Here is a 13,881-nt window from a genome sequence, read left to right as displayed (position 1 = left end):
AGTAAAAAGAATCTAACTACATTTAATTCCCAGTTCAATTACGGAGATTACAGGAAGAAAGCTCTGAAATGACGTGAATTCTCAAAATGTAAACAATTCCGGATATTTCAAGTGGCGTTTTCAGTAAATTGTGATTTCAAACATTAAGAATTCCTGTTTATAGAGCTCTGAACTTGTGTATAAAACTTATAAATGTGGAGAATACTGTTTATGTTTTCAATTGACGCTGAATTGGCGAGGCGTCTTTTGACTGAAACAGTTCATATCCTGAAGGTTCAAGTATGTACTTCTAAGGAAACTGTCAAAATGTAGTAAAACTCTTCAAATACACAATTATCTTTCCAGAAAATGAATATGAACGTGTAACAAAGAGTTGAAACACAAGGAAATAGAATCTAACTACATTTAAGGCCGAGTTCAATTACCGAGATTACTGGAAGAAAGTTGTGAAATGACGAGAATACTCATAGTATTAACAAGTCCGGATATTTTAAATCGCGTTTTCACTAAATTGTGATTTCAAACATCAAGAATTCCTGTTTGTAGAGATCACGATTTGTGTATAAGGCTTTTAAATGAGGATAATACTGTTTATGTTTTCAATTGTGGCTTACTTTGCCACGTGTTTTTTGAATGAAACAGTGGATATCCTGAAGGTTCTTTATGTACTTCTAAGGAAACTGTCAAAATGTTGTAAAACTCTTTAAATACACAATTACCTCTCCAGGAAATGAATATGAACGTGTAACAAACAATTGAAACACAAGGAAATAGAACCTAACTACATTGAAGGCCGAGTTCACTTACCGAGATTACAGGTAGAAAGCTCTGAAAGGACAAGAATTCTCTTAATATTAAAAAGTCCGGCTATTTTAAGTGGAGTTTTCACTAAATGTGATTTCAAACATCAGGAATTACTGTTTATAGAGCTCAGAACTTGTGTATAAAGCTTTTATATGTAGAGAATAGTGTTTATGTTTACAATTGAGGTTGAATTGGAGTGGCGTCTTTTGACTGAAACAGTTCATATCCTAAAGGTTCTAGTATGTACTTCTAATGAAACTCTCAAAATGTGGTAAAACTCTTAAAATACACAATTATCTTATCAGGAAATGAATATGAACTTATAACAAACAGTTGAAACACAGGAAAATAAATTCTAACTACATTTAATGCCGAGTTCAATTACCGAGATTACAGGTAGAAAGCTCTGAAAGGACAAGAATTCTCTTAATATTAAAGAGTCCGGCTATTTTAAGTGGAGTTTTCACTAAATGTGATTTCAAACATCAGGAATTACTGTTTATAAAGCTCAGAACTTGTGTATAAAGCTTTTATATGTAGAGAAGAGTGTTTATGTTTACAATTGAGGTTGAATTGGAGTGGCGTCTTTTGACTGAAACAGTTCATATCCTGAAGGTTCTAGTATGTACTTCTAAGGAAACTCTCAAAATGTGGTAAAACTCTTTTAATACACAATTACCTCTCCAGGAAATGAATATGAACGTGTAACAAACAGTTGAAACACAAGTAAATAGAATCTAACTACATTTAATTCCCAGTTCAATTACGGAGATTACAGGAAGAAAGCTCTGAAATGACGAGAATTCTCAAAATGTAAACAATTCCGGATATTTCAAGTGGCGTTTTCAGTAAATTGTGATTTCAAACATTAAGAATTCCTGTTTATAGAGCTCTGGACTTGTGTATAAAACTTATAAATGTGGAGAATACTGTTTATGTTTTCAATTGACGCTGAATTGGCGAGGCGTCTTTTGACTGAAACAGTTCATATCCTGAAGGTTCTAGTATGTACTTCTAAGAAAACTGTCAAAATGTGGTAAAACTCTTCAAATACACAATTATCTTTCCAGGAAATGAATATGAACGTGTAACAAAGAGTTGAAACACAAGCAAATAGAATCTAACTACATTTAAGGCCGAGTTCAATTACCAAGATTACTGGAAGAAAGTTGTGAAATGAGGAGAATACTCATAATATTAACAAGTCCGGATATTTTAAATCGCGTTTTCAGTAAATTGTGATTTCAAACATTAAGAATTCCTGTTTGTAGAGATCACGATTTGTGTATAAAGCTTTTAAATGAGGATAATACTGTTTATGTTTACAATTGAGGCTTAATTTGCCAAGTGTTTTTTGAACGAAACAGTGGTTATCCTGAAGGTTCTTTATGTACTTCTAAGGAAACTGTCAAAGTATTGTAAAACTCTTTAAATACACGATTACCTCTCCAGGAAATGAATATGAACGTGTAACAAACAGTTGAAACACAAGGAAATAGAACCTAACTACATTTAAGGCCGAGTTCTATTACCGAGATTACAGGTAGAAAGCTATGAAAGGACAAGAATTCTCTTAATATTAAAGAGTCCGGCTATTTTAAGTGGAGTTTTCACTAAATGTGATTTCAAACATCAGGAATTACTGTTTATAAAGCTCAGAACTTGTGTATAAAGCTTTTATATGTAGAGAATAGTGTTTATGTTTACAATTGAGGTTGACTTGGAGTGGCGTCTTTTGACTGAAACAGTTCATATCCTTAAGGTTCTAGTATGTACTTCTAAGGAAACTATCAAAATGTGGTAAAACTCTTTTAATGCACAATTACCTCTTCAGGAAATGAATATGATAGCGTAACAAACAGTTGAAACACAAGTAAATAGAATCTAACTACATTTAATTCCCAGTTCAATTACGGAGATTACTGGAAGAAAGTTGTGAAATGACGAGAATTCTCAAAATGTAAACAATTCCGGATATTTCAAGTGGCGTTTTCAGTAAATTGTGATTTCAAACATTAAGAATTCCTGTTTATAGAGCTCTGAACTTGTGTATAAAACTTATAAATGTGGAGAATACTGTTTATGTTTTCAATTGACGCTGAATTGGCGAGGCGTCTTTTGACTGAAACAGTTCATATCCTGAAGGTTCAAGTATGTACTTCTAAGGAAACTGTCAAAATGTAGTAAAACTCTTCAAATACACAATTATCTTTCCAGAAAATGAATATGAACGTGTAACAAAGAGTTGAAACACAAGGAAATAGAATCTAACTACATTTAAGGCCGAGTTCAATTACCGAGATTACTGGAAGAAAGTTGTGAAATGACGAGAATACTCATAGTATTAACAAGTCCGGATATTTTAAATCGCGTTTTCACTAAATTGTGATTTCAAACATCAAGAATTCCTGTTTGTAGAGATCACGATTTGTGTATAAGGCTTTTAAATGAGGATAATACTGTTTATGTTTTCAATTGTGGCTTACTTTGCCACGTGTTTTTTGAATGAAACAGTGGATATCCTGAAGGTTCTTTATGTACTTCTAAGGAAACTGTCAAAATGTTGTAAAACTCTTTAAATACACAATTACCTCTCCAGGAAATGAATATGAACGTGTAACAAACAATTGAAACACAAGGAAATAGAACCTAACTACATTGAAGGCCGAGTTCACTTACCGAGATTACAGGTAGAAAGCTCTGAAAGGACAAGAATTCTCTTAATATTAAAAAGTCCGGCTATTTTAAGTGGAGTTTTCACTAAATGTGATTTCAAACATCAGGAATTACTGTTTATAGAGCTCAGAACTTGTGTATAAAGCTTTTATATGTAGAGAATAGTGTTTATGTTTACAATTGAGGTTGAATTGGAGTGGCGTCTTTTGACTGAAACAGTTCATATCCTAAAGGTTCTAGTATGTACTTCTAATGAAACTCTCAAAATGTGGTAAAACTCTTAAAATACACAATTATCTTATCAGGAAATGAATATGAACTTATAACAAACAGTTGAAACACAGGAAAATATATTCTAACTACATTTAATGCCGAGTTCAATTACCGAGATTACAGGTAGAAAGCTCTGAAAGGACAAGAATTCTCTTAATATTAAAGAGTCCGGCTATTTTAAGTGGAGTTTTCACTAAATGTGATTTCAAACATCAGGAATTACTGTTTATAAAGCTCAGAACTTGTGTATAAAGCTTTTATATGTAGAGAAGAGTGTTTATGTTTACAATTGAGGTTGAATTGGAGTGGCGTCTTTTGACTGAAACAGTTCATATCCTGAAGGTTCTAGTATGTACTTCTAAGGAAACTCTCAAAATGTGGTAAAACTCTTTTAATACACAATTACCTCTCCAGGAAATGAATATGAACGTGTAACAAACAGTTGAAACACAAGTAAATAGAATCTAACTACATTTAATTCCCAGTTCAATTACGGAGATTACAGGAAGAAAGCTCTGAAATGACGAGAATTCTCAAAATGTAAACAATTCCGGATATTTCAAGTGGCGTTTTCAGTAAATTGTGATTTCAAACATTAAGAATTCCTGTTTATAGAGCTCTGAACTTGTGTACAAAACTTATAAATGTGGAGAATACTGTTTATGTTTTCAATTGACGCTGAATTGGCGAGGCGTCTTTTGACTGAAACAGTTCATATCCTGAAGGTTCTAGTATGTACTTCTAAGGAAACTGTCAAAATGTGGTAAAACTCTTCAAATACACAATTATCTTTCCAGGAAATGAATATGAACGTGTAACAAAGAGTTGAAACACAAGGAAATAGAATCTAACTACATTTAAGGCCGAGTTCAATTACCGAGATTACTGGAAGAAAGTTGTGAAATGACGAGAACACTCATAATATTAACAAGCCCGGATATTTTAAATCGCGTTTTCAGTAAATTGTGATTTCAAACATTAAGAATTCCTGTTTGTAGAGATCACGATTTTTGTATAAAGCTTTTAAATGAGGATAGTACTGTTTATGTTTACAATTGAGGCTTAATTTGCCAAGTGTTTTTTGAACGAAACAGTGGTTATCCTGAAGGTTCTTTATGTACTTCTAAGGAAACTGTCAAAGTATTGTAAAACTCTTTAAATACACGATTACCTCTCCAGGAAATGAATATGAACGTGTAACAAACACTTGAAACACAAGGAAATAGAACCTAACTACATTGAAGGCCGAGTTCACTTACCGAGATTACAGGTAGAAAGCTCTGAAAGGACAAGAATTCTCTTAATATTAAAAAGTCCGGCTATTTTAAGTGGAGTTTTCACTAAATGTGATTTCAAACATCAGGAATTACTGTTTATAGAGCTCAGAACTTGTGTATAAAGCTTTTATATGTAGAGAATAGTGTTTATGTTTACAATTGAGGTTGAATTGGAGTGGCGTCTTTTGACTGAAACAGTTCATATCCTAAAGGTTCTAGTATGTACTTCTAATGAAACTCTCAAAATGTGGTAAAACTCTTAAAATACACAATTATCTTATCAGGAAATGAATATGAACTTATAACAAACAGTTGAAACACAGGAAAATAAATTCTAACTACATTTAATGCCGAGTTCAATTACCGAGATTACAGGTAGAAAGCTCTGAAAGGACAAGAATTCTCTTAATATTAAAGAGTCCGGCTATTTTAAGTGGAGTTTTCACTAAATGTGATTTCAAACATCAGGAATTACTGTTTATAAAGCTCAGAACTTGTGTATAAAGCTTTTATATGTAGAGAAGAGTGTTTATGTTTACAATTGAGGTTGAATTGGAGTGGCGTCTTTTGACTGAAACAGTTCATATCCTGAAGGTTCTAGTATGTACTTCTAAGGAAACTCTCAAAATGTGGTAAAACTCTTTTAATACACAATTACCTCTCCAGGAAATGAATATGAACGTGTAACAAACAGTTGAAACACAAGTAAATAGAATCTAACTACATTTAATTCCCAGTTCAATTACGGAGATTACAGGAAGAAAGCTCTGAAATGACGAGAATTCTCAAAATGTAAACAATTCCGGATATTTCAAGTGGCGTTTTCAGTAAATTGTGATTTCAAACATTAAGAATTCCTGTTTATAGAGCTCTGAACTTGTGTACAAAACTTATAAATGTGGAGAATACTGTTTATGTTTTCAATTGACGCTGAATTGGCGAGGCGTCTTTTGACTGAAACAGTTCATATCCTGAAGGTTCTAGTATGTACTTCTAAGGAAACTGTCAAAATGTGGTAAAACTCTTCAAATACACAATTATCTTTCCAGGAAATGAATATGAACGTGTAACAAAGAGTTGAAACACAAGGAAATAGAATCTAACTACATTTAAGGCCGAGTTCAATTACCGAGATTACTGGAAGAAAGTTGTGAAATGACGAGAACACTCATAATATTAACAAGCCCGGATATTTTAAATCGCGTTTTCAGTAAATTGTGATTTCAAACATTAAGAATTCCTGTTTGTAGAGATCACGATTTTTGTATAAAGCTTTTAAATGAGGATAGTACTGTTTATGTTTACAATTGAGGCTTAATTTGCCAAGTGTTTTTTGAACGAAACAGTGGTTATCCTGAAGGTTCTTTATGTACTTCTAAGGAAACTGTCAAAGTATTGTAAAACTCTTTAAATACACGATTACCTCTCCAGGAAATGAATATGAACGTGTAACAAACACTTGAAACACAAGGAAATAGAACCTAACTACATTGAAGGCCGAGTTCACTTACCGAGATTACAGGTAGAAAGCTCTGAAAGGACAAGAATTCTCTTAATATTAAAAAGTCCGGCTATTTTAAGTGGAGTTTTCACTAAATGTGATTTCAAACATCAGGAATTACTGTTTATAGAGCTCAGAACTTGTGTATAAAGCTTTTATATGTAGAGAATAGTGTTTATGTTTACAATTGAGGTTGAATTGGAGTGGCGTCTTTTGACTGAAACAGTTCATATCCTAAAGGTTCTAGTATGTACTTCTAAGGAAACTCTCAAAATGTGGTAAAACTCTTAAAATACACAATTATCTTATCAGGAAATGAATATGAACTTATAACAAACAGTTGAAACACAAGAAAATAAATTCTAACTACATTTAATGCCGAGTTCAATTACCGAGATTACAGGTAAAAGCTCTGAAAGGACAAGAATTCTCTTAATATTAAAGAGTCCGGCTATTTTAAGTGGAGTTTTCACTAAATGTGATTTCAAACATCAGGAATTACTGTTTATAAAGCTCAGAACTTGTGTATAAAGCTTTTATATGTAGAGAATAGTGTTAATGTTTACAATTGAGGTTGAATTGGAGTGGCGTCTTTTGAGTGAAACAGTTCCTATCCTGAAGGTTCTAGTATGTACTTCTAAGGAAACTCTCAAAATGTGGTAAAACTCTTTTAATACACAATTACCTCTCCAGAAAATGAATATGAACGTGTAGCAAACAGTTGAAACACAAGTAAATAGAATCTAACTACATTTAATTCCCAGTTCAATTACGGAGATTACTGGAAGAAAGTTGTGAAATGATGAGAATTCTCAAAATGTAAACAATTCCGGATATTTCAAGTGGCGTTTTCAGTAAATTGTGATTTCAAACATTAAGAATTCCTGTTTATAGAGCTCTGAACTTGTGTATAAAACTTATAAATGTGGAGAATACTGTTTATGTTTTCAATTGACGCTGAATTGGCGAGGCGTCTTTTGACTGAAACAGTTCATATCCTGAAGGTTCTAGTATGTACTTCTAAGGAAACTGTCAAAATGTGGTAAAACTCTTCAAATACACAATTATCTTTCCAGGAAATGAATATGAACGTGTAACAAACACTTGAAACACAAGCAAATAGAATCTAACTACATTTAAGGCCGAGTTCAATTACCGAGATTACTGGAAGAAAGTTGTGAAATGACGAGAATACTCATAATATTAACAAGTCCGGATATTTTAAATCGCGTTTTCAGTAAATTGTGATTTCAAACATTAAGAATTCCTGTTTGTAGAGATCACGATTTGTGTATAAAGCTTTTAAATGAGGATAATACTGTTTATGTTTACAATTGAGGCTTAATTTGCCAAGTGTTTTTTGAACGAAACAGTGGTTATCCTGAAGGTTCTTTATGTACTTCTAAGGAAACTGTCAAAGTATTGTAAAACTCTTTAAATACACGATTACCTCTCCAGGAAATGAATATGAACGTGTAACAAACAGTTGAAACACAAGGAAATAGAACCTAACTACATTTAAGGCCGAGTTCTATTACCGAGATTACAGGTAGAAAGCTATGAAAGGACAAGAATTCTCTTAATATTAAAGAGTCCGGCTATTTTAAGTGGAGTTTTCACTAAATGTGATTTCAAACATCAGGAATTACTGTTTATAAAGCTCAGAACTTGTGTATAAAGCTTTTATATGTAGAGAATAGTGTTTATGTTTACAATTGAGGTTGACTTGGAGTGGCGTCTTTTGACTGAAACAGTTCATATCCTTAAGGTTCTAGTATGTACTTCTAAGGAAACTATCAAAATGTGGTAAAACTCTTTTAATGCACAATTACCTCTTCAGGAAATGAATATGATAGCGTAACAAACAGTTGAAACACAAGTAAATAGAATCTAACTACATTTAATTCCCAGTTCAATTACGGAGATTACAAGAACAAAGTTATGAAATGACGAGAATTCTCAAAATGTAAACAATTCCGGATATTTCAAGTGGCGTTTTCAGTAAATTGTGATTACAAACATTAAGAATTCCTGTTTATAGAGTTCTGAACTTGTGTATAAAACTTATAAATGTGGAGAATACTGTTTATGTTTTCAATTGACGCTGAATTGGCGAGGCGTCTTTTGACTGAAACAGTTCATATCCTGAAGGTTCTAGTATGTACTTCTAAGGAAACTGTCAAAATGTGGTAAAACTCTTCAAATACACAATTATCTTTCCAGGAAATGAATATGAACGTGTAACAAACACTTGAAACACAAGGAAATAGAATCTAACTACATTTAAGGCCGAGTTCAATTACCGAGATTACTGGAAGAAAGTTGTGAAATGACGAGAACACTCATAATATTAACAAGCCCGGATATTTTAAATCGCGTTTTCAGTAAATTGTGATTTCAAACATTAAGAATTCCTGTTTGTAGAGATCACGATTTTTGTATAAAGCTTTTAAATGAGGATAGTACTGTTTATGTTTACAATTGAGGCTTAATTTGCCAAGTGTTTTTTGAACGAAACAGTGGTTATCCTGAAGGTTCTTTATGTACTTCTAAGGAAACTGTCAAAGTATTGTAAAACTCTTTAAATACACGATTACCTCTCCAGGAAATGAATATGAACGTGTAACAAACACTTGAAACACAAGGAAATAGAACCTAACTACATTGAAGGCCGAGTTCACTTACCGAGATTACAGGTAGAAAGCTCTGAAAGGACAAGAATTCTCTTAATATTAAAAAGTCCGGCTATTTTAAGTGGAGTTTTCACTAAATGTGATTTCAAACATCAGGAATTACTGTTTATAGAGCTCAGAACTTGTGTATAAAGCTTTTATATGTAGAGAATAGTGTTTATGTTTACAATTGAGGTTGAATTGGAGTGGCGTCTTTTGACTGAAACAGTTCATATCCTAAAGGTTCTAGTATGTACTTCTAAGGAAACTCTCAAAATGTGGTAAAACTCTTAAAATACACAATTATCTTATCAGGAAATGAATATGAACTTATAACAAACAGTTGAAACACAAGAAAATAAATTCTAACTACATTTAATGCCGAGTTCAATTACCGAGATTACAGGTAAAAGCTCTGAAAGGACAAGAATTCTCTTAATATTAAAGAGTCCGGCTATTTTAAGTGGAGTTTTCACTAAATGTGATTTCAAACATCAGGAATTACTGTTTATAAAGCTCAGAACTTGTGTATAAAGCTTTTATATGTAGAGAATAGTGTTAATGTTTACAATTGAGGTTGAATTGGAGTGGCGTCTTTTGACTGAAACAGTTCATATCCTGAAGGTTCTAGTATGTACTTCTAAGGAAACTCTCAAAATGTGGTAAAACTCTTTTAATACACAATTACCTCTCCAGAAAATGAATATGAACGTGTAGCAAACAGTTGAAACACAAGTAAATAGAATCTAACTACATTTAATTCCCAGTTCAATTACGGAGATTACTGGAAGAAAGTTGTGAAATGACGAGAATTCTCAAAATGTAAACAATTCCGGATATTTCAAGTGGCGTTTTCAGTAAATTGTGATTTCAAACATTAAGAATTCCTGTTTATAGAGCTCTGAACTTGTGTATAAAACTTATAAATGTGGAGAATACTGTTTATGTTTTCAATTGACGCTGAATTGGCGAGGCGTCTTTTGACTGAAACAGTTCATATCCTGAAGGTTCTAGTATGTACTTCTAAGGAAACTGTCAAAATGTGGTAAAACTCTTCAAATACACAATTATCTTTCCAGGAAATGAATATGAACGTGTAACAAAGAGTTGAAACACAAGGAAATAGAATCTAACTACATTTAAGGCCGAGTTCAATTACCGAGATTACTGGAAGAAAGTTGTGAAATGAGGAGAATACTCATAATATTAACAAGTCCGGATATTTTAAATCGCGTTTTCAGTAAATTGTGATTTCAAACATTAAGAATTCCTGTTTGTAGAGATCACGATTTGTGTATAAAGCTTTTAAATGAGGATAATACTGTTTATGTTTACAATTGAGGCTTAATTTGCCAAGTGTTTTTTGAACGAAACAGTGGTTATCCTGAAGGTTCTTTATGTACTTCTAAGGAAACTGTCAAAGTATTGTAAAACTCTTTAAATACACGATTACCTCTCCAGGAAATGAATATGAACGTGTAACAAACAGTTGAAACACAAGGAAATAGAACCTAACTACATTTAAGGCCGAGTTCTATTACCGAGATTACAGGTAGAAAGCTATGAAAGGACAAGAATTCTCTTAATATTAAAGAGTCCGGCTATTTTAAGTGGAGTTTTCACTAAATGTGATTTCAAACATCAGGAATTACTGTTTATAGAGCTCAGAACTTGTGTATAAAGCTTTTATATGTAGAGAATAGTGTTTATGTTTACAATTGAGGTTGAATTGGAGTGGCGTCTTTTGACTGAAACAGTTCATATCCTTAAGGTTCTAGTATGTACTTCTAAGGAAACTATCAAAATGTGGTAAAACTCTTTTAATGCACAATTACCTCTTCAGGAAATGAATATGATAGCGTAACAAACAGTTGAAACACAAGTAAATAGAATCTAACTACATTTAATTCCCAGTTTAATTACGGAGATTACAAGAACAAAGTTATGAAATGACGAGAATTCTCAAAATGTAAACAATTCCGGATATTTCAAGTGGCGTTTTCAGTAAATTGTGATTACAAACATTAAGAATTCCTGTTTATAGAGTTCTGAACTTGTGTATAAAACTTATAAATGTGGAGAATACTGTTTATGTTTTCAATTGACGCTGAATTGGCGAGGCGTCTTTTGACTGAAACAGTTCATATCCTGAAGGTTCTAGTATGTACTTCTAAGGAAACTGTCAAAATGTGGTAAAACTCTTCAAATACACAATTATCTTTCCAGGAAATGAATATGAACGTGTAACAAAGAGTTGAAACACAAGGAAATAGAATCTAACTACATTTAAGGCCGAGTTCAATTACCGAGATTACTGGAAGAAAGTTGTGAAATGACGAGAACACTCATAATATTAACAAGCCCGGATATTTTAAATCGCGTTTTCAGTAAATTGTGATTTCAAACATTAAGAATTCCTGTTTGTAGAGATCACGATTTTTGTATAAAGCTTTTAAATGAGGATAGTACTGTTTATGTTTACAATTGAGGCTTAATTTGCCAAGTGTTTTTTGAACGAAACAGTGGTTATCCTGAAGGTTCTTTATGTACTTCTAAGGAAACTGTCAAAGTATTGTAAAACTCTTTAAATACACGATTACCTCTCCAGGAAATGAATATGAACGTGTAACAAACACTTGAAACACAAGGAAATAGAACCTAACTACATTGAAGGCCGAGTTCACTTACCGAGATTACAGGTAGAAAGCTCTGAAAGGACAAGAATTCTCTTAATATTAAAAAGTCCGGCTATTTTAAGTGGAGTTTTCACTAAATGTGATTTCAAACATCAGGAATTACTGTTTATAGAGCTCAGAACTTGTGTATAAAGCTTTTATATGTAGAGAATAGTGTTTATGTTTACAATTGAGGTTGAATTGGAGTGGCGCCTTTTGACTGAAACAGTTCATATCCTAAAGGTTCTAGTATGTACTTCTAATGAAACTCTCAAAATGTGGTAAAACTCTTAAAATACACAATTATCTTATCAGGAAATGAATATGAACTTATAACAAACAGTTGAAACACAGGAAAATAAATTCTAACTACATTTAATGCCGAGTTCAATTACCGAGATTACAGGTAGAAAGCTCTGAAAGGACAAGAATTCTCTTAATATTAAAGAGTCCGGCTATTTTAAGTGGAGTTTTCACTAAATGTGATTTCAAACATCAGGAATTACTGTTTATAAAGCTCAGAACTTGTGTATAAAGCTTTTATATGTAGAGAAGAGTGTTTATGTTTACAATTGAGGTTGAATTGGAGTGGCGTCTTTTGACTGAAACAGTTCATATCCTGAAGGTTCTAGTATGTACTTCTAAGGAAACTCTCAAAATGTGGTAAAACTCTTTTAATACACAATTACCTCTCCAGAAAATGAATATGAACGTGTAACAAACAGTTGAAACACAAGTAAATAGAATCTAACTACATTTAATTCCCAGTTCAATTACGGAGATTACAGGAAGAAAGCTCTGAAATGACGAGAATTCTCAAAATGTAAACAATTCCGGATATTTCAAGTGGCGTTTTCAGTAAATTGTGATTTCAAACATTAAGAATTCCTGTTGATAGAGCTCTGAACTTGTGTATAAAACTTATAAATGTGGAGAATACTGTTTATGTTTTCAATTGACGCTGAATTGGCGAGGCGTCTTTTGACTGAAACAGTTCATATCCTGAAGGTTCTAGTATGTACTTTTAAGGAAACTGTCAAAATGTAGTAAAACTCTTAAAATACACAATTATCTTTCCAGGAAATGAATATGAACGTGTAACAAAGAGTTGAAACACAAGGAAATAGAATCTAACTACATTTAAGGCCGAGTTCAATTACCGAGATTACTGGAAGAAAGTTGTGAAATGACGAGAATACTCATAGAATTAACAAGTCCGGATATTTTAAATCGCGTTTTCAGTAAATTGTGATTTCAAACATCAACAATTCCTGTTTGTAGAGATCACGATTTGTGTATAAAGCTTTTAAATGAGGATAATACTGTTTATGTTTACAATTGTGGTTTACTTTGCCACGTGTTTTTTGAACGAAACAGTGGATATCCTGAAGGTTCTTTATGTACTTCTAAGGAAACTGTCAAAATGTTGTAAAACTCTTTAAATACACAATTACCTCTCCAGGAAATGAATATGAACGTGTAACAAACAGTTGAAACACAAGGAAATCGAACCTAACTACATTCAAGGCCGAGTTCAATTACCGAGATTACAGGTAGAAAGCTCTGAAAGGACAAGAATTCTCTTAATATTAAAGAGTCCGGCTATTTTAAGTGGAGTTTTCACTAAATGTGATTTCAAACTTCAGGAATTACTGTTTATAAAGCTCAGAACTTGTGTATAAAGCTTTTATATGTAGAGAATAGTGTTTATGTTTACAATTGAGGTTGAATTGGAGTGGCGTCTTTTGACTGAAACAGTTTATATCCTGAAGGTTCTAGTATGTACTTCTAAGGAAACTCTCAAAATGTGGTAAAACTCTTTTAATACACAATTACCTCTCCAGAAAATGAATATGAACGTGTAGCAAACAGTTGAAACACAAGTAAATAGAATCTAACTACATTTAATTCCCAGTTCAATTACGGAGATTACAGGAAGAAAGCTCTGAAATGACGAGAATTCTCAAAATGTAAACAATTCCGGATATTTCAAGTGGCGTTTT

Source organism: Myotis nattereri, assembly GCF_964212035.1.
Source record: "Myotis nattereri genome assembly, chromosome: 5".
In the NCBI taxonomy this organism is placed as follows: domain Eukaryota; kingdom Metazoa; phylum Chordata; class Mammalia; order Chiroptera; family Vespertilionidae; genus Myotis; species Myotis nattereri.
The sequence above is the reverse complement of the archived record's forward strand: the minus strand, read 5'-3'. Positions refer to the sequence as shown.